Genomic DNA, 20907 nt, shown 5'->3' with positions numbered 1-20907 from the left:
CGTGTGAGATGAGTACAACTGTGAGGTAATTTGAGCATCCTTTGGCATTGCCTTTCTTCGGGCTTGGAATGAAAGCTGACACTTTCCAGTCCTGTGGCCCCTGCTGAGTTTTCCAAATTTGCTGGCATATTGAGTGCAGAACTTTCACAGCATTGTCCAGGATTTGAAAGAGCTCCACTGGAATTACATCACCTCCACTAGCTTTGTTCGCAGTGATGCTTTCTAAGGCCCACTTGATTTCCACATTCTAGGATGTCTGGCTCTAGGTGAGTGATCACACTATCGTGATTATTTTGGTCGTGAAGATCTTTTTTGTATAGTTCTTCCGTGTATTCTTGCCACCTCTTAACATCTTCTGCTTCTGTTAGGTCCATCCCATTTCTGTCCTTTATCAAGCCTATCTTTGCATGAAATGTTCCTTTGGTATCTCTAATTTTCTTGAAGAGATCTCTAGTCTTTCCCATTCTATTGTTTTCCTCCATTTTATGACCAACCTAAATATTAAAAAGCAGAGGTATTACTTTGCCAACAAACACCTGTCTAGTCAAGGCTATGGTTTTTCCAGTGGTCAGGTATGGATGTGAGTTGGACTGTGAAGAAGGCTGAGTGCTGAAGAATTGATGCTTTTGAAGTGTAGTACTGGAGAAGACTCTTGTGGGTCCCTTGGTGCCGGGGTCCAGCCCCGGTGGATCCAGGGAATTCTAAGGTGGGGACAGAGTCGGCATCCTTGGAAATAACTTATTTAATTACAGACAGAGAGGGATTAGAAAATTAGCCGAGAAAAAGAGGCTGAATAACTTGGTTCACATGGAATACCAATCACCACCTACATAGGCCGCAGGCGTCTTCCCATTCTCCCGAAGGAGAGGAGGCACTGAGCGCCCCCCCCCCCCCCAGTCTGATCTTAGAAGCCCAGGCAAAATTAATAGGCTTGGTGGGTACCCATGCACCAGATGGGAATTCGGCCGGAAAATAGTAGGAGAGAAAAAGAGGCTGAATAACTTGGTTTACGTGGGATACCAATAAAATTCCAAGACAAGGAATTTGCACCATCTACGTTGGGCCGCCGGTGCCACTTGAATATCGGAAGGTGCCCCTCCTTGGGCTCCTTCTGGCATGGGCTTGAAAACCGGGGCAAGTAAGTAAACGTGGTGAGCACCCACGCTCCAGATGGGAATTTAGCCAGAGAAACGGGGAGCAGAAAAGAACGACATGAGGGAATCAGTCTTTCTGGAAACTGATCCGATTTCTTTATTTTGGGGTTTGCTTATATACGTTTCGTTACACATTGGGATGAATACACAGTCACGTGGGGGTCAGCAGTCCTGACCTTTATGAAAATCAGGTGCTTCACATAAAAAAGTCTTAGGGATTTTACCTCATCTTCTGGCCATTAGACCTGCTGACATTTTATGATCCTTTCTTTCTGATAACCAAAAATCTTATTTTTTCGAAGGGTGTTTTTTCTTAAACCAGGCACCACCCTCCAAATAAAGTTGTATTCCTATAGGGTGAGGGTGTAGTGAGTTACAATCAAGAAAGGAATTTATTTAACCCAAGGTTCACATGATTAATCTTAAAGGTTAATACTTATTTCTCCTATATGCTTAAAGGTTAATTCTTATTTCTCCTATATGCTAGTTATATTCATTATAAGGGCAGGGAATATGGAGATTTAGCAGCAAACATCAGCCCAACAAATGAAAATCCTTTCACCAATGTTCCCCTTAAGATCTATTTAGTCTTAAGATAGTGATCAAGTTACATTTTTACATAGCAAGGACACAGTGATTTATAACAAAGTACAGTGGTCTATTACAAAAGAGAAAATTCATTAGCTCAAAAAGTCTAGTATTGCTAACATCAAAAACTATTCTATTTCCTTTTCTATATTCCAAATACATTGATTAATATAATCCCAGGTGCCTGAGGATATGGAGGCCTGGAGGCAATCATTGACTCAACAATGAGAAAAGCCCTATGCTACTTAAGACTCTCAAAATACTCAAAAACTCTCTGTGCTGTTTATGGTTGAGAGGTAGTAAACAATCATGTGGCAGGAGTATGGATAATCCTGTCACACAAGCTAGTCTGTCAGCAGAGAGGTTTGACCTGAAACACCCTTGTCACACCCAGGGCAGGGAATTAGCAGCACTTAATGGCACAACAAATGAAAAACCCTTCACCAATATAATTCCTAACCAACCCACTATACTGACATTTTCCCAAAAGAATTTGTCTTTAGTAAGTCTAAAACATCTCGTGCCTCTCAGATTGGGAGGCTGTAAACAATCACATGTGGCCGGACGAACCTATACAGGTGGGCTAGATAACCTTCAGAGGAATCTGTAAGCTGAAACACTCTTGTCACGCCCAGGAATTTTTATTGCCTTGGAGCTGCACGTTTACTCCTTCTCAGAGAGAAACGGTTATGGGGGAGAGCCCCCCGCAAAGTCAGAGGTGTAGGTGAGAGCACAAAACAGACTCTGGTTTTGGGGTAGATGCTCGGGAACAGGGGGTTTCCTGAGGCTTGATCATGCCTTTGCATATGACAAGCCTCCTTCCTCATGACCTTTGCCATGGGCAGAGTTCCTCACGCTGGCCCCCAGCACCCTGGACTGCAAGGAGATCCAACCTGTTCATCGTAAAGGAGACCAGTCCTAGGTGTTCATCGGAAGGACTAATGCTGAGGCTGAGACTCCAATACTTTGGCCATCTCATGTGAAGAGTTGACTCATTGGAAAAGACCCTCCCTGATGCTGGGAGGGATTGGGATTTGGGGCAGGAGAAGGACGACAGAGGATGAGATGGCTGGATGGCATCACTGGCTCAATGCACATGAGTTTGGGTGAACTCTGGGAATTGGTGATGGACAGGGAGGCCTGGCGTGCTGCAATTCATGGGGTTGCAAAGAGTCAGACACAACTGAGCAACTGAACTGAACTGAATATGAAAATACATTAAGCCTCAGGGGTCAGCTCTGCCCACTGAGCCACATGTTTGCCCACGAAAGTGTAGAATCGAGGCCAAAGTGAAATGTGAGGCAGATGTGGACAGAGAAGATCCAACTTGAAATAAAAGGGAGATGTCACGACTGAATCACCCGTGGGAAGCATGAAGTGTGTTCTCAGCCAGCTCAGCAAGGAGAGGCTGTAAACTCCATTTGGCCTGTGCTCCCATGTGGAGTGGTGGGATGAGGAGGTGTCCCCCCATGTTTTTCTTCTCTGCTTGTCCCACAGGACTGTCTGCCCCAGTCAGTGCTGTTATGCTGTCTTGCCAACTAGAGGTCAATTTACCACTTCCATTGTTCTGAATTTCCCTCAGTGATGGTATGATGGATTTGAGGGTGTTAACGGCTTCTCCCGTAAGCACAGGCAGTGTGCTGGGTTAAGCCATAGCCTGCAAAAAGTCCAATTACAAGGGTTAAATATTAAATATTTGCATTCACACATTCCCACACTATTTCCTTTATTTTTACCACAAGTTTGTAAAAGTCACAAACATTGGCCACTGAGGAATTTAGTAGGTGCTATTTGGTTTCAAGATGGCAGACTAAACGGGGGCTAATGGGGAGAGACATGTAAAATGTGATTTGGTCAAAATTATTCGAATACTTTTAAAAGCCTCCTTCAGGCCCTAGCAGCTGCCTCTGGGGGACTCCAGGCCATGTGGACACGCAGGGTGTGGCACCTGACCCCTTCGTGCAAGCCTGCGCCCAACCTGCCCCCAACACCAGGCTGGGGCCTGTCCTGCTTCTGAGCTGCTCTCTGGGGGCTTCAGTCTGCGTTTTGGTCAGCATGGTTGGGGGCTGCCGGGCCGGGGCTGGAGAAGCTGTCAGGGCCCTTTGCTGCTCAGACGGGAGTACCCGCTGAGCCCGGGGGCAGGGGGGAGGGGGTGAGCAGTAGGGAGTGTCCGAGAGTGGACACTGGAGGATGGGCAAGGTGGCCTGGGGCAGGAGAAGTCTGGGCTGCTCAGTTGTCTGGAATGACAGGAGGGAACCAGGAGGGAAGGGGCTCTTCACTGCTGGCCCAGGGGGTGGGGGGGGGGCTCAGTCAGCACCCCGCTTCCCCTTGGCCTGCTCCCTCCCAGGCGGGTGCATGGATTGTGCTGTCTGCCCCATGCCGAGCTCTGTGTGGGACCCCAGCCAGCCTCATCCCAGACCTCACCCGGTCCTCCCCAAAGGTCACCCAGATGTGGCTAAAGGCGGCAGACTCAGGGTTTCTTGGGGGGCTTGCGGCTGAAGGAGGCTGACTTGATGGTGTCTCGGGGCTCGTGACTCCCCTTTTAGGAATTCCTAACACAAGCTTCCCTGGTGGTTCAGAGGGTAAAGCATTTGCCTGCAATGCAGGAGACCTGGGTTTGATCCCTGGGTTCAGAAGATGCCCTGGAGAAGGAAATGGCAACCCACTCCAGTATGCTGGCCTGCAGAATCACATAGACCATATAGTCCACAGGGTTGTAGGGTCGGACATGACTGAGTGACTTCACTTTCTTTCTCTAACACACGTTCATTTCAGGTCTTGGACTTGTGCCACTGCGCCGCCATTTTTTTGAAAAAAGATCTGTCTACTCTCTCTGGCTTGCCTTGTTATTTTGGAAAGCTGGCTGTTCCCCTCATTTTCTGTTACTTTGGTTCCAGGGGTGGATCAGGAGTTTCAGCGAGTGGCAGCAACAGGGCATCTGGGGCATCTGCTTCTTGCCCCGTGGGCCGGGGCAGCCGCGTGGGTCGGGGTGGCCATGGGTGGCTGTGGGCCGGGGCAGCTGCGTGGGCCAGGGTGGCCGTGGGGTGGCCGTGGGCCAGGGTGGCCATGTGGGCAGCGCTTTTCTGGGTCAGATGTGCCCACATCCCTGCACAGTCTCTGGAGACCACTAACAGGTGCCCTGCATGGCGTAGGTCAACGCCCACATCTGTGAGCTCTTCCTGCGAGTCACAGGTCAAGCTCAGTTGGGCCCTCTGGCCAGGGCCTTGCGTGGGTGACAGGGAGGCATGGGCTCTGATCCGAGGTCTGGGGAGAGTCCCCTCCATCTGTAGGCTCCCCTGCCGTGGGTGCAGCTCAGCTCCTTGCCGTCACAGGACTGAGGTGGCTTCCTGGCTGTCCAGCCTCTGTCCCTTCAAACCAGCGATGGTGGGCAGAGTCCTTCTCACCATCCAGCCTCTCTGACCCCTTTCAGAGGGCAGAGGAGACAGTGCTCCTTGTCTGCCGGGGTCAGTGTCACAGGTCAGGCCCACTGGAACGTCTGGGATACAGTGCCAACCTCAGGTCTCTGGTCTTAGCCACTTCCCCAGGGCCCTTTGGGACATATCCACAGGTCCAAGGATTGGGACATGGAGTGGGCCTGTCGGCGGATCGGAGGCCCATAAACAGGGCGATGTCCAGTGAATCAAGCGCACACCCACTGAGAGCATCTGTGGGGAGAACAAAGAACAGCTCGCCGGCTATCTGCAGATGGCTGGCTCGACCCCACAGACCAGCTCACAAGCTGGAAAGGACAGCTTGTTCGTGCCAGGACTGGGGGCTCCTGGAGGCTGGGCCCTTCCTCCCTCAGGGGCCGCTCCTGGGCCCTGAGGGGCTGCAGCTGCTCTCCAGGGCTGGAGAAAGATGAGGACCTGGGGAGGACACAGGCCTCTTGGCTAAGCGGAAGGCTTGGGTGACATGGGCAGGAGCTTACTCTGCTGGGTCCTTAATGTTTGCAGTGGTGACAAAGGCTTTTTAAGCTTATGTCTATTACTTGGTGCTAAGATCTGTCAACTGGCTGAACTGGCTGAACCGCTGCCCCTTCAGGATGATGACTTAGATTCTGGGCTTCGGTCTTCTGGGTAAAGATCACTGTGGGCTCCGTCTCTATCAGAAGCCACTCTGACTTCCATGGATGTCAGCAGAAAACAGAATTCACTTCACTGTGATTGAATATAAACCTTAGTCTACCATTTTCCAACCATTTCTCGAAATAAGAGCCAATCAGCCTCACCTTTTACAGAACAGTGACTGGCAATTATCCTTAACTGAATAAACGGACCCACTTTGTGCAGTGCATGCCTTCTTGCGTCTGGATTTCATTCTCTCTCCCTCTAGATTTTTAGCCTAAAAATCTTAAGTGAAGTCAGTCAGTTTTTGGAGAACAAGGAGCCATCAAGGGCGATATTTTCAAGGTTTTGGGACAAAGCCCTTCTCAGGAGCTGTTTGTTGTTAAACAAACAGGATGGGAGGTGGGAAAACAGAATGAACCCTGACCTCCCAGGTGCAGTGAGATTCTTGGAGAGCTTGCTTGTGGCTCACTCATCTTAGACACTCTGCACACAGAAAGCTCTGGGTGTGGGGCTGCCTGACCCCACAGGGTGTGGGTCTTGGGCTTGTCCCGGTCTGGGGGGAGACAGACTCCCTGGTCTGAATGGTGGGAAGCCATCTGCTCCTGAGAGTGGGGGAGCAACCCGTGTCTGGGGGCCTTGGTGGTCTGACGGGAAGGGGGAGCGGTGACTGAAGGCCCATCCTCCTGCCAGTTACTGCCTGGCTGACTCAGGATGCCTGGGAACCACCTGCCCTGCCTAATGATGTGGCCTTTGGATGTTGTGTGAGGCCTCTCTTATACTTGGCTAAGCCCTTGCTGGCCTTACGATCCAGGCCATGGACTTGAATCTTAGTGCCTCTCCAGGTGGGTCCATCACACCCAGGTCCTCCCAGGTTGGGATGGAAGCTCTGAGAGTGCGCGTTGTGCCCCAGCATCTCAGATGCTCTCTCAGGACCGAGGGGGCGTCTGGAGTCCCACGGGGACCGAGGGGCGTCTGGAGTCCCACGGGGACCGAGGGGGCGTCTGGAGCCCCGGGTGCCTGTCCGCTGAGTCAGTCACTGTTTACAGGTGGCATTAGGCAGGTGTGTCAGCTAGCACTGAGGAAGCAACACCGTGTGGCACGCTGCCCGGACACTCTGGCTCACAAGAGGCGCTCATTCTCGCACGCGTGCACTGACTCCACCGCGCGTGTCTCGCCCTCCTTGTCCTCTGGCCGCCTGGCCTCGCTCCTCCCCGAGACGGAGCATGAGAGACAGAGCCGCATGCACATGTGCTAGCGCGTTTGTTCTCGGGCATCTGACAGCACTTGATTGGCTGATGGAAATCGCATCGATGGGGCAGAAAACACATTGGAATCGCATCTGGGGGAGCACAGGCATGTCACATGACAAAGGGTGTGTGCACAAGTCCTCTCACAGAGGCAGACGGGACAGGACCAGGGACCCCATCTGTCTCCCTGGGCAGGGAGGAAAAGGGGGCCAGGTCCAGCAAGCACCCTTGCTTCCTTCTGCTCTGGTCACACCTGAATTTTATATACACTAGTCCCTGCAGCCCATCTTAGCAGAGTTGTGAAATGCTGATAAAAATCTGAGGATGAACAAACTTCAGGAGCTGACTCCTGAAGCCCAGGCCTCTCCTCTGACCTCGGAGCTTCTGTTAGAGCAGGAATCCTGATGCCTTGCTGTGTCCTTTGGATCCTGCTGGGCGCTGTGGGCAATGCCACACTGAAAGCAGCTGCTTCCTGCCCCTTCCCTTTCCAGGGGGCAGCTACCCAGTTGGGGACGGAGGGATTGGGCCGCAACTCTGTACATGCTTTTGCAAGGGAACTGTCCCAGGCCAGGGTTGACCAGGTGTCCCAGAGGGCAGGGCTGCTCCCTACTTCATTATGTCCTGGGGCATCTTCATCCATGAGGTTGGGAGGGTGACTGTTTCGGAACCACCAAGGTCGGTGCCTGGTTGCTGAAGCAAGTCAGGTTTTCAAGAGGCTCCGGCTAAGTGCGGGAGATGCTCTGAGTCTCAGATGCAGTGTGAGCCTGGCGACACTTACTTCCCGTGCAGACTCTGATGGCCAGGAGCTTCGTGCTCAATTCCTGTATTTTATGACCTTATTATAGGACCTAATGGATGGCATCACTGACTCGATGGACATGAGTCTAAGTGAACACCGGGAGATGGTGATGGACAGGGAGGCCTGGCGTGCTGCGATTCATGGGGTCACAAAGAGTCGGACACGACTGAGCGACTGAACTGAACTGAACTGAACTGAACTGAATGTTTATTGGCTTTGAAATTCAGCCATTTGGAATATTCTGGGATGATGGATCCAGGAGTTTCCCAGCCTCCTCTCCTGTTCTCACTCCTGCAGGATGGCCTCAATCCTCAGCCTCTGGCAGCCTCTTCCGAGAGGCCATCCAGACAATGTGCCCCAGCTGTCACAGGGGATTTCTGCCCCCAGGTGCGTGGACCATCAGGATGACGTCTTTCCAGGAAGGCCCGGGTGGCCCTGGCCTGTGAGTGGCCTTAGCCCTGCGGAGATCCCAGCAGAGCCCTGCTGGGAAGGAGGCCGTGCAGCCAGTAGATGCTCCCCGTGGTACCCCCAGCCCTGTGCTCACAGCAAGGGTGCCTGCTGTCCAGGACGACAGCTTCGCATTAATGATTAACTCAGACTTTGAACCCGAGCTTGGTAAACGTTGTGCTGAATCGGAAGGTCTGGAGACAAACATACAGGTTTTACCAGATCGCACACTGGCATTGCAATGATCTGTAAATCTGAGTTTTCTTCTGTTGTTCACTGTGATTCTCCTGGACTCCCCAGACAGTACCTTAGTTTTCATTCTCTGCCAAGTCCCTGCAAAGTGGATGTTAAGAGGTAGGTATTTAAAGTACTGAGTATTTGAAATCGTCATATATTTTATGAATATATTTTGTTACAACATATTTTTAGTCTCATTATTTTATTAACAGTGTGGCTTTGCATCCAATTTTCTAACAATGAAAAGTTTAAAAGTTTAAGTGGTAGAAATTGTTCCAATTTGATGTTTCACTCATCTGCAGGCCAAACATTTCAATCACTTCTCTGTGTGGCAGGGCGCCCCTAAAAGTGCCTGTTTTGTGCACCTCGAGGGCCCAAGAAGCTCTCCTTTGGGGATGGGGTGAGGTTTGTTCCAGGAGGTGCAGCGCTTGCTCAGGGAACCTCTGAAGCACACGGTGAAGGCTGATGTCAGTGCCTTCAGGTTTCCATAGTAACCCCGGCTCCCTGCATGGGACCCTCAGGCATGGACGTCGTCCCCTGGACCCAGAGCCTCATCCAAGCAAAGGGTGAGTGAGGAACACGGGTGGATCCGACGCCCCCCACCCTCCAGACCCGAGGGCAGTACCCCTGCCAGGTGAACTGAGGAGTGCTCTTCCCTGGCGGTCCTCTGGGGGCTCTCCTTCCTCTGCCCGCGTCCCACACGCCTCACTGGGTGATGCAGTCCTTCCCATCAGTTGGTAAAGAATCCGCCTGCAATGCAGCGGACCCCAGTTTGATTCCTGGGTTGGGAAGATCCACTGGAGAAGGGATAGGCTACCCACTCCAGTACTCTTGGGCTTCCCTTGTGGCTCTGCTGGTAAAGAATCCGCCTACAATGCAGGAGACCTGGGTTCGATCCCTGGGATGGGAAGGTCCCCTGGAGAAGGGAAAGGCTGCCTACTCCAGTATTCTGGCCTAGAGAATCCCATGGACTGTATAGTCTCTGGGGTCAAAGAGTTGGACATGACTGATATAAGGTATATCAAGAACCGTTTCCACTGTAGATTACATAAAAGAAACACTTTTATGTTGTAAAAATAAAGATATCCTAAATTTAAATGTTAAACAGTGTGTGTCGGTGGGAATGTAAATTGATGCAACCACTATGAAAAAATTATGGTGGTTCCTCAAAATAATAAAAATAGGGTGACCTTAGGATCTAGCAACTTCACTTCTGGGTGTTTTTCTGAGGAAAACAAACACACTAACTTGAAAAGACACATGCTTTCTTATGTTCTTTGTAGCACTATTTACAACAGTGAAGATGAGGAACTGACCCAAGTGCCATTGATAAGTGAACAGATAAAGAAGCTGTAGTACATGAATATAGTAGAATATTACTAACCCATGAAAAGAATAAAACCTTACCATCTGTGACAACATGGATGGACTGGGAGGGTTTTATGCTAAGTGAAGTATTAGAGAAAGACAAATAGTCTATGATTTCACTTATATGTGGAATCTAAAAAACACAGCAAGCAAACAGAAATGGAAACAGACCCACAGACTCAGAGGATGCACAGTGGTTGCCAGAGGGGAGACGCTGGGGCACCAAGTGACACGGGTGACGCATCAGAGGCTCAGGCCTCCAGGGGCAAAGTGACTAGGTCTCGTGTGGGTGCCAGCATTGTAACAGCCTCGTGTGAAGACAGAGGGCAACTCGCCTTACTGCATTAGTCATTTGATAATGTCCACAAGGGTCAAATCATCTTGTACACCTGAAACTGATACAGTTCTGTAAGTCAAATGTACTTCAAAAATGGCCCAACAGCTTGGAAACAGTGATTCGTGTCTCCCCTCCCTGGGTGACTATTTGACAAACAGTGTTTAGTTCCAAAAGAAGCTGGGCAATAAAATACGTGATATTCATGCTTTCTAATATTTGTGCGACACCCCCCCCCCTTCTTCACGCTCAGATGCCCATGTTGGTTAGTCGGTTTCGACAACGTTCCCCGAACCCCCACCTGCCGGGAGCCAACACGGGAGACCCCACCATGACAAGGTCATGCAGAAGAGACCTAACGGGCAAGGCGGATCAGGACTCGACGGACCCCCTGGACCTGCTCAGCATCTACCCCAAAACCAGAATCTGTCTGTCTTACTATCTTATGCCTTTCACCAACTTCTCTAACATTAACAGGGGGCTATCCCCGACCACCTTTCTCTAAAGGAAATCAACTTAGAGCTCTAGTTAATAAGTCTCCTGGGCATAATTGGAGTGTTTCCATTCAAACCCCTCTGATGGCTTTCTAACTTGCCTGACAGGTTTATCTGGACTTTTACAACCACGCCTGTGATTGTTCACAGCCTCCCAACCACGAGAGGCACGGGAAGCTTAAAACATTCTAAAAATACAGAGGCTTTTGAGGAGTTAAAGTTATTAGAGTAGTACTGGTGGAGGGTTTCATTGTTGAACCAATGCTTGCTGCGAAGTTTTCATACCTTTCATTGTGTGCCTGGGAGTGCATTAATTAATATAGTTGATATATAGGAATATAAGTAATAGCCTTGGTATTAACAACATTAAACCTTAAGTTAATAAATTCTTTCTTTGTTATAGCCCACTGCACCTTTGTCCTATAGAAATGCAACTTTATCTAGTGGTTTAGGAGAATGGTGCTAGACTTTAGAAAAATCACCTTTAGAGAAAATAAGCTTTTTGGTTGATTAACCTTTATCAGAAGAAAGAATCATAAAATGTTATCAGGCCTCCTGGCCAGAAGATGATGTCAATCATCTAATACCTTTGTAAATGGAAACGTATGCAGAAATAAAGCCTGGTCTCGATAAGGGTCAGGACTGCTGACCCTGCATGACTTTGCATCTTCCATTATTCTCTATGTACAACTTAAGGTATAAAAGCTCCTTTTGAAACTAAAGTTGTGGGCCTTGCTCACCGAAGCTTGGTCCCCCCGTGTCATTGTTTCCTTCTTTCTCTTTCTCTTTCTTTTTCAGGTTGATCCCCTGGAGCACAGAGGCCCTCTGAGTTCACTTTCCTGCCCGGGCTTCTAAGGCCCTCACAAGAAGGTGCTCTGCACCTTCATCCCATTGAGAAGGCACCTGAGGTCTTCGTGAACAGAGCAAGTCCCTTGCAGGGGCTTTATTGGCTTTCTGTGTAAACCAAGGAATATCAACCTCTTCCTCTCCTCTACTTTCTTAACTGCAACATTCATTTGCTCTCTCTCTCTCTTGCCAACGCCGTCTCTCCTGAGGGTACCCTGGATCCTGCTGGGGCTGGACCCCGGCACCCACCCCTGTCCTGTAAACCCCTCGGCCCGTGGAGATGTCATGGATTTAGTTTAGTTCACTCGGCTGTTCTGTTAACTTGGCCAAATCATTCTAAGATCCGTCTCTTAGGGGTGGAGGCTGGTGGGTGGAGGTTGGCCTGACTGTGGCTCCGTCAGCTTCATCCTGCCCCTGGGCTGTCTGTCAGTGTCCCCCACGGTGGACCCACAGATGGGTTGCAGAGCCCCTCTGGGATGTGGGGGCTCTGCATCACTGTCTGCCCCCGACTTACTGCACACGAGGTATTACCAACTGCACAGGGTAGAGGGCTTTTCTCCCTACACGGAATCTCCCTACATGGAGTTTCAGCTTCAGCATCAGTTCCCCCAATGAATATTCAGGACTGATTTCCTTTAGGATTCACTGGTTTGATCTCCTTGCAGTCCAAGGGCCTCTCAAGGGTCTTCTCCAACACCACAGTTCAAAAGCATCAATACTTTGGCACTCAGCTTTCTTGCTAGTCCAACTCTCACATCCGTACATGGCTACTGGAAAAACCGTAGCCTTGACTAGACAGACCTTTGTAAGCCAACCAATGTCTCTGCTTTATAATATGCTGTCTAGGTTGGCTGTAGCTTTTCTTTCAAGGAGCAAGCGTCTTTTAATTTCATGGCTGCAGTCACCACCTGCAGTGATTTTGGAGCCCCCCAAAATAAAGTGTCATTGTTTCCATTGTTTCCCCATCTATTTGCTATGAAGTGATGGGACTGGATGCCATGATCTTAGTTTTCTGAATGTTGAGCTTTAAGTCAACTTTTTCACTCTCCTCTTTCATTTTCATCAAGAGGCTCTTTAGCTCCTCTCACTTTCTGCCATAACGGTGATGTCATCTGCATAGCTGAGGTTATTGATATTTCTCCTGACAATCTTGATTCCAGCTTGTGCTTCATTTAGCCTGGCATTTCACATGATATATTCTGCATATAAGTTAAATAAGCAGGGTGATGATATACAGCCTTGAAGTACTCCTTTCCAATTTGGAACCAGTTTGTTGTTCTATGTCTAGTTCTAACTGTTGCTTCTTGACCTGCATACAGGTTTCTCAGGATGCAGGTAAGGTGATCTGGTGTTTCCATCTCTTTAAGAATTTTCCACTGTTTGTTGTGATCCACACAGTCAAAGTCTTTAATGTAGTTGATGAAGCAGAAGTAGACATTTTTCTGAAATGCTCTTGCTTTTTCTTGATCCAATGAGTATTGGCAATTTGACCTCTGGTTCCTCTGCATTTTCTAAATCCAGCTTGAACATCTAGGTATTCTTGGTTCACGTACTGTTGAAGCCTGGCTTTGAGAATATTGAGCATTGCCTTGCTAGCATATGAGATAAGTGCAATTGTATGGTAGTTTGAACGTTGTTTGGCGCTGCCTATTTTGGGATTGGAATGAAAACTGACATTTCCTGTCCTGCGGCCATTTCTGAGTTTTCTAAATTTGGTGGTATATTGAGTGAAGCACTTTAACAGCGTCATCTTTTAGGGTTTGAAATAGCTCATCTGGAATTCCATCACTTCCACTAGCTTTGTTCATTGTGATGCTTCCTAAGGCCCACTTGAGTTTGCATTCCAAGATGTCTGGCTCTAGGTGAGTGATCACACCAGTATGGTTACCTGGGTCATAAGCTCTTTGTGTATTGCTGTTAGGTTTAAGTTCATTCTTTAAATTCTCTTAGGCAGTGCATGTCATGTGAGCTTTTTTAAAAATGGAAAGCTGCTTATTGGAAAAGCAGCTGTTCAGAGCATATGGGAGATATTAAGAAATACTGAGAAACCAGAATTGAGTGTTGAGCTTTTGAAAAACTGCTTCGAGTCTCCATATGCGGAGGTGAAATTTAAGGCACCTCATTACCCTTGATGTCAAAACCTGACAAAGACTTTAAATAAAGGAAAATTATGAAAACATCTCTTTCACTATAGCAAACAAAAAAATCCTAAACAAAAACTAGCCAAATTATATAGAAATGCTAATATGTCATGATGCAGTGGGTTTATTCCAGGAAAACAAGGGTGGTTTAAAGCTAAAAAGTCAATGTGACTGAACACTTAATCAGGTGAAAGAGAAAACCCCATCTCAATGGATGCAGGAAAAGTATTGATAAAATGCAAACTCCATTCATTGTGAAACCTTTTAACTGGCACTAGGAACCGAAGGGAACCTCCTCAATCCAATAAAGAGAGTAGATGACTGTCCAGCCACAAGCAGCCTCAATCCAATAAAGAGAGTAGGTGACTGTCCAGCCACAAACAGCCTCGTGGGTTAATAACGCTGCCACCATGTGTGTTCAATAGTTCCCTAAGCAAGAAAAACATGCCTGAGGATTTGGAAAGAAGAAATAAAATTCATAATGTGACTGTGTACAGACAAAGAAAGAATACATTTTAAAACTCCCCAAATTAATATGGAAACAGATCAATATTAAGAAATCACTTGTACTTCTCAATACCAGCGACAAATAGACAACAGAATCCTAAGACAGCAGCCTGCTCAGTCGTGCAAACAGCATCCAGCGGTATGCGGATGCCATGTGCACTGAGAACCAATCCCAGCTGAAGGCAATGAAAGGTGAGTGGGGCGAGAGGCCACACAGTTTTTAAATGTCAATCTTCCTCAAACTGACTATAAATTCATTGCGATTCTAATCAATATTCACTGTGATTCTAATCAATATTCTAGCTGATTCCTTTTCTGGAAATCAGCACTCTTACTTGGAACTCAATGTGTGTGGTCATCAGCCTCTGAGATGACCCAGGAACCCCCAACTCCCCTCCTGTAGCCACCCACCCCCCGCCCTCGCCAAAGTGGACTGGCCCAGGGGCCCTCTTCAGTGAGGACACAGTGTCACTTCTGAAGCGCTGTTACCTTCACTCAAGGAAGCCACTTCTGGATCCCTGATTTACGCTCAGAGATAGTAAGTGAGGGTGTTTACACTGCCGAGTTTTGGGCCCAGCAATAAATAACCAATACAATACAGAAATGCAAAGCGCCTAGAAGAGCCAGAGCACGTGTGGGAACAGAGCTGGAGGGCTTCCTGCGAAGCGACAGTGACTGAGATGGCGTGACGCCGATGTGCGCCTTCCTGGTGGCTCAGTGGCAAAGAATCAGCCTGCCATGCAGGAGCCACAAGAGGTGTGGGTTCAATCCCTGGCTGGGGAAGGTTCCCTGGAGGAGGGCGTGGCAACCCCCTCCAGTATTCTTTCCTGGAGAATCCCATGGACAGAGAAGTCTGGTGGGCTACAGTCCACAGGGTTGCGAAGAGTTGGACCCGACTGAGCGACTAAGCACACAGGCACCCATGATGCTGATGTAAAAGCAGACAAAGGACCAAAGGACCAAACAGATGACACAGAAACCACCCCCTGATCCAGGCCACGGTGGCACCTCACTGTGGGGAAAGGACGTTTCAAAAATAAAATGTGTGTGCTAATTGGTTCAAGGTGGGAAAGAGTGAATTTTTGACTCTTTCCACATTTTATGCGAAAACAAATTCACATTCTAGGTGTACTGCAGGCCCACACGTGGATGAGGAAGCAGTCAAGATTTAAGGAGAAAGCAAAGAGCATGTCTCCCTTTTTCTGGGAGGTGAAGGCGTCTTAAGCAGGAAGCACACACTCGATAAACACGAGGAACAGCCTTGCTGCTTGTGCGACGTTGGGATTAAGAACATCTGCTCATCAACAGACACAGCGAAGAAAGTGAAAACGCAGGTCACAGAACAGGAGGCTTTGTCTGTACCTGTTTATCTCTATATACGTACATGCATCAGAGCATCTCATCCAACGAAAAACTACAAATTGCTCAAATACAGGCACAGCAAATAAAGTATTTACCACAATCCCTTCAGAAAAGAAAAATATCCAGACAGCAAGTAAATAGCAAAAGGGCTAAAGTGTTACTCGTTAGGGAGTAAGGCGTAAAGCCCCAGCGTGACACCAAGGCACACTCACCACGGCACACTCACCAAATGGCTGAAAAGAACTCACGTGCTGACTTGCGGCTGGCATGGCATGAGTGCAGCCATCACGCTGGAGGGCAGACAAAAGCCGTGTGTGTTCTGAGCCTGCAGCCCTCTGCCTCCCTGGCTCAGAGTCTCCACGGCCCCACGGATGCATGCGCTTGAGCTCTGCCAGAGCTGGCAGCCTGAGGCAGGTCCAGGCTCAGTGACAGCGTCCGAGGGGAAAAGAGCTCCCGGGGATTTAACAGAAAGAGCCCAGCAGACTGGCTCCTGAGGGGAGACTCTTACCGAGATGGCAGAAGCTCCAGAAGGAAGTTGCTGTGCAAATCTGTGACACAGCCAGGAACCTTTAAGCATTATTGAACAGCAGCCCCGGAGCCGCAGAGGCTGGAAAGCGGGCTGGTTTCCAGACGCCGCGGTGTGAGGGCGGGAGGTGCGGGCAGTCGTCTGCTGGTCACTAGTTTCCCAGAAGGATCAGACCAGTTACAGTCATTGTTGCTTTACTAACCTGAAGTTGTTTCAGCAGGAAGCATCATGCGGATCAACATAGTTAAACCTGCAGCAAGTCTGAGGGGCTTTATTTTATCCTCCGATTTAACAGCTTTCCCTCTTCGATCTGGCTTGTAAAGAACTGAGCCTAAATGCCTGTGTGGCCCTTGTGTGGTGATTTGGTTGTAAGATTTCAAACTTTATTCAATTTCAATCACGGAAAAATCACATTTTATTATAGTTTTTAGGTATTTCCCAAAATTAAGTCCCAACGCCAGCAAAGTCATAACTGAGATGCCTGTTTAGATTACTGTAAAATAGGTATCTGATTTCTTTGAAACTATGGGCCAGATAGTAACGGAAGACATTAAATTTTTCTTTTATATTGAACAATCTTTCTGCAATATTAGACTCGGTGGTTTATGACATTGGTGAGCTTCTTTATTGAAATAATAGAGACAAATGAATTTCAAGACAGAAAGCCTGGGAAACAGCAAACTGGACCCTGGGGTTCTAGAACATTCACTCTGACGGTACTTTCCACCTCCAGGTTGTGAGATTTGACATCACCAGGTTGAAGCCAGGGCTGTTCCAGAAGCTTGGATGGATAGGCAGACGGACGAGCCCCAGGGTGCGGGTCTCCCTCGAAGTTCCAAGCAGGGAGCAGCAGCCCCACAGCCCTGCGCGTGGGGAGAAGCTGCTGGTAAAGAAAATACTTTTCTGAAAAAGCCTTAATTGGCGTAGAGGCAGCCGAGGGCTGGGCCTTGCTTTGGCGGAATTTAAGGGTTGGTAGCGATGGCACCCAACTCCAGTACTCTTGCCTGGAAAATCTCATGGACGGAGGAGCCTGGTGGGCTGCATTCCATGGGGTCTTGAAGAGTCGGACACAGCTGAGAGACTTCACTTTCACTTTTCACTTTTATGCATTGGAGAAGGAAATGGCAACCCATTCCAGTGTTCTTGCCTGGAGAATCCCAGGGACAGGGGAGCCTGGTGGGCTGCCGTCTGTGGGGTCGCACAGAGTTGGACACGACTGAAGCGACGCAGCAGCAGCAGCTGTCGGTCTAGCTGTCTGTCTGGGGACTCCACCAGCTGCTGCGGGCGGTGCTTGCTGGGGGCCCGCCCACCATCTGCTCCGTCAGAGCGGAGGCCCCCAGGGGCGGCCTTAGGGCCCTCTGAAAGGGCGCCTCCTCATTGGCCCATTCGGCAGCTCTCACAGCTGCGGGAGGCCGGCCTTTGTTTACCTGCCTGCGTTCTGCAGTGAACTTGTGCACACACGCACACACACATGCGTGCTGGCTCCGGGGGGAGCCCAGTGCATTCCCCGCAGGGGCTGCACGGCTGTAGATCGGGGCCTGACCTTCGCCGCCTCCCAGGAGGGTTGGTTCCCGTCAGAGCAACACAGGGACTGCTGAGGAGCCGGGCTGGCGGGGGGACAGTGAGAGGCAGGGGCGCCGGGGGTCCGAGACGCTGGCTGGAGACCCTCAGGGCCTCCCTAAGGGCACCTGAGACAGCGGTGAGGCTGGGTCACGTCCGTGTGTGAGATGTATCACCTGTAATACGGCTTGCTTTTAACAGAAAATGAAATGATGCATAGAAATAAAGCTTTGGGGAGACACAGAAGTTAATAGAAAAGGTAAAGCTGACCATCGCAGTCACAGGCAACAAGGAAAGCAAGCCCTGGGAGAAATAACAATAGTTACAGGAAAAGGAGTGGAATTAGAGGAAACACTGTCTCTGAGAGAGGAGGTCAGCAGTCTATCATGGGCTCCAGGCTTAACCTTGTGAAACTGCACGTTGAATTCTGTGGATTACGGTCCTGTGCACGTGTCCTGAAGAGCTGAGCTTCAAATGTCGAATTGCAACACATGGAAGCTGACTCTGCCCTTCAGACACCCGTCTCCCTCTGCTCCTGCTCCCTTGCTGCAGGCAACTCCGGAATTCTCGAAGTGCCATGTGCCGGGGTGGCCGACCTGACCTTGAGCTGGTGTTTGGGAATCCTTGCTCCAGGGATGCTGGATCATTCCGGGAGTGGAGGGGCAGTGAGAGTCCCGCAGGAGGAGGAGGCCCTGCGTTTGTGGGTGGCGGTCCAGGCGCCCACCGCCCTGCATCTGCGGGAAGGCCCCCTTACTCTGCTTTCTGTGTCTCGTGTGGCCAGCTCTCTGTCTGGGACGGTGTGCTCGTGTCCTGGGGATGGACGGTCTGCGGGAGCCGTGTGCAGGGTCCCCGGAGCCCCGGGAGCATCACAGAGGCCGTCTGTGCGTCTCTCCAGGACAGCCCGCCCGGCCCAGACACCGTGCCCTCAGCTCAGGGTCTTATCTGGGAGGATTGGAAGCCGACATGTTATTATTGCTCCAGGAAAATGTTTTTTGCAGCAAATGTGTGCGTGGTAGGGATGGCCATGTGAGGTGTCCAGGACCTGCCGTGACACAGGCGGAGAGACACCAGGGGAGCAGAGAGGTCAGGGTCAAAGTCAAGGAGCAGGGAGCAGGTGGGGTCTAGCCGGGCCTGGCAGAGGTGGAGGGTGCAGCACCCCTGACCTCGGGGACTGGGGGCCAAGGGGTCACCTCCGCCCAGAAGGTGGGCCTCTGACAGCTGCTCTGAAAGGAGAGGCCTCAGCGCTTGGGGTCCACACGGCCCCTCACCGACTGTCACCTGCTGTCCTGGGCACCAGGTGGCAGAGTAGCCGTAGGCCGCTCTCTGGGGTGGGAGTTCTGGTGATGACTGGTGTGTTGGCCGCGGTGGCCACACTGACTCTTCAGGTCTGGCCCCGCTACCCCTGTTCAGACTGTGGCATCCAGACAGGGGCCGGGGGTGGCGTGGACCGGAGCCCTCCTGCTTGAGGCTGTGAGCTTCTAGGGCTTGTTAAAAATCGTTCAACTTTAAAATAATTAGAGTTACAAAAAATGTTTGCAAAATAGTACAAGTAATTCCAGGAAACCCTTCCCCCAGATTCCCCAGACATCATTGTATTGCATTGAGTCATCATTCTTGTGCACCTGGCGCTTTCAGGTGGGCAGGGATCCAGGCAAGGGGAGGGTGGGCAGGGGGGTGGGCAGGCGGGCAGGGGGGTGGGCAGGCGGGCAGGGGGGCAGGTGGGTGGGCAGGTGGATAGGTGGGTAGGTGGGTGCCTGGCTGGCTGGCTGGGTGGGCGGGTAGGTAGATGGGTGGGTGGCTGGCTGGGTGGATGGGTGGGCAGATGGGTGGCTGGCTGGCTGGGTGGGCGAGTGGGCAGGTGGGCAGATGGGTGGGTGGTAGGTAGAGGGAAGAGGGTGGTTGGATGGGCAGAGGGTGTGCATGTCTAACTCTTTTTCAGAGACTTCTTGATGTGCTTATTGTATCCAACATGTCTAAATTACTAGAGCTGCAACTTCTAGATTCATAATAAAGTATCCATATTATGAATATTTTAATAATAATCACCCTGTTGATTGGCCTAGTTCATGACTGGCCCTTAAAAGCATCGGTTCCTTTCCTTCCACATTTAAGGTCGGCATCGGCGTCTGGAGCACAGAGCTGCTTGTCTCTGCTACTCGTGCTGCGGGGTGGTCTGCAGTCACAGATGGGCGGTGCCTCAAGGGTTATTCTCCCTGACCACACCGTGTTTCTGACAAGTAATGCTTTATAAGCACGTGGCCTAAATTCTAGCAGCTGAGCACTCCCTGCCTTGAGAGAAGAGATATCACAAAGGGCAACAGCAGCAGAGTCATTTGCTGCCACTTCGACCCTCAGGCTCCTGCCGGCTTGGCCTGTTTTGTCGGGGGTGGTGCGGAGGCAGGCAGACCATAAGCCCACCCAGAGAAGAGCGGCCATGGTGAGGGGCTCCCCGGGGCACAGGGAGAGATGCCGAGGGAGGGGAGGAAATGTTCTCACGTTTGGGGGCTGCAGAAGACACGAGAAAGTGTGGTCTGCAGTGATCAGAGGGTGGGGCCCAGCCTTGCAGGGATGATTCCAAGATGCTCCCTGGGAGGGAGGGAGGGCTGGGTGATGCTAGGTCTCATCGCTCTGGTTTTGAACTTGGTGGCATGTTCTGTTTGGTCCAGTCAGGAACCACCCAGTATCTTCAAAGGTGTCTGAGATGGTGGAGGGACTGATTGCCCAAGACCAGGTGGTGCAGAGAGCTGGAGCGGCAGTGGCTCCATCCGTCACTCCTCACTGAGGAACAGGTCAGGAGTGGCCCTGAGCATCTGCGCGGTGGCCCTCCCAGCAGAGCCCATGGCGCTGGGCAGAGGAGGGGCCTGACCCTGAGGTGGGGAAGCTTGGGCACCTGGGGAGGATGTGTGCAGGTGGGGTGGGGCTCTGGGGCCTGGGGCCGCCCACCCTAATAGCAGGGACCAGAATGCAGAGGGGGAGGGGAGGGGTCCGTGTTGGGCGAGGGTTGGGCGCACTGGGGAAGCCCTCCCAGGGGGTGGCCCCTTGAGTGCCCAGGCCTCCAGCGCTGGGGTGAACAGCACCCGCAGACCCCCGGGGCTGGGCAGAGCCCCCTCCCCCAGGGCTCACCCTCCCGCTCCCAGGCTCGCAGCCTGGCTCTGTGCTCTGGAGCAGACGCCTTCTCTGTGATGAGTTCACCTTCGGGCATGCTTCCTGGCAGCAGGGTCTTTCCAGCT

The 20907-nt window shown here is 50.7% G+C and overlaps 1 long non-coding RNA gene across 1 annotated transcript; it reads left to right on the top strand.

Moving 5' to 3' along the window:
* The first annotated feature begins 8513 nt into the window (after window positions 1-8513).
* On the top strand, window positions 8514-11394 carry LOC138439796 (uncharacterized). The gene is made up of 2 exons (XR_011256811.1): window positions 8514-8656; window positions 10495-11394. It is a non-coding gene; the product is annotated as an uncharacterized lncRNA (long non-coding RNA).
* Window positions 11395-20907: the final 9513 nt, after the last annotated feature.

Source organism: Ovis canadensis, chromosome 4 (genome assembly GCF_042477335.2).
Source record: "Ovis canadensis isolate MfBH-ARS-UI-01 breed Bighorn chromosome 4, ARS-UI_OviCan_v2, whole genome shotgun sequence".
In the NCBI taxonomy this organism is placed as follows: Eukaryota; Metazoa; Chordata; class Mammalia; order Artiodactyla; family Bovidae; genus Ovis; species Ovis canadensis.
This window is presented reverse-complemented; position numbering and strand designations above follow the sequence as displayed.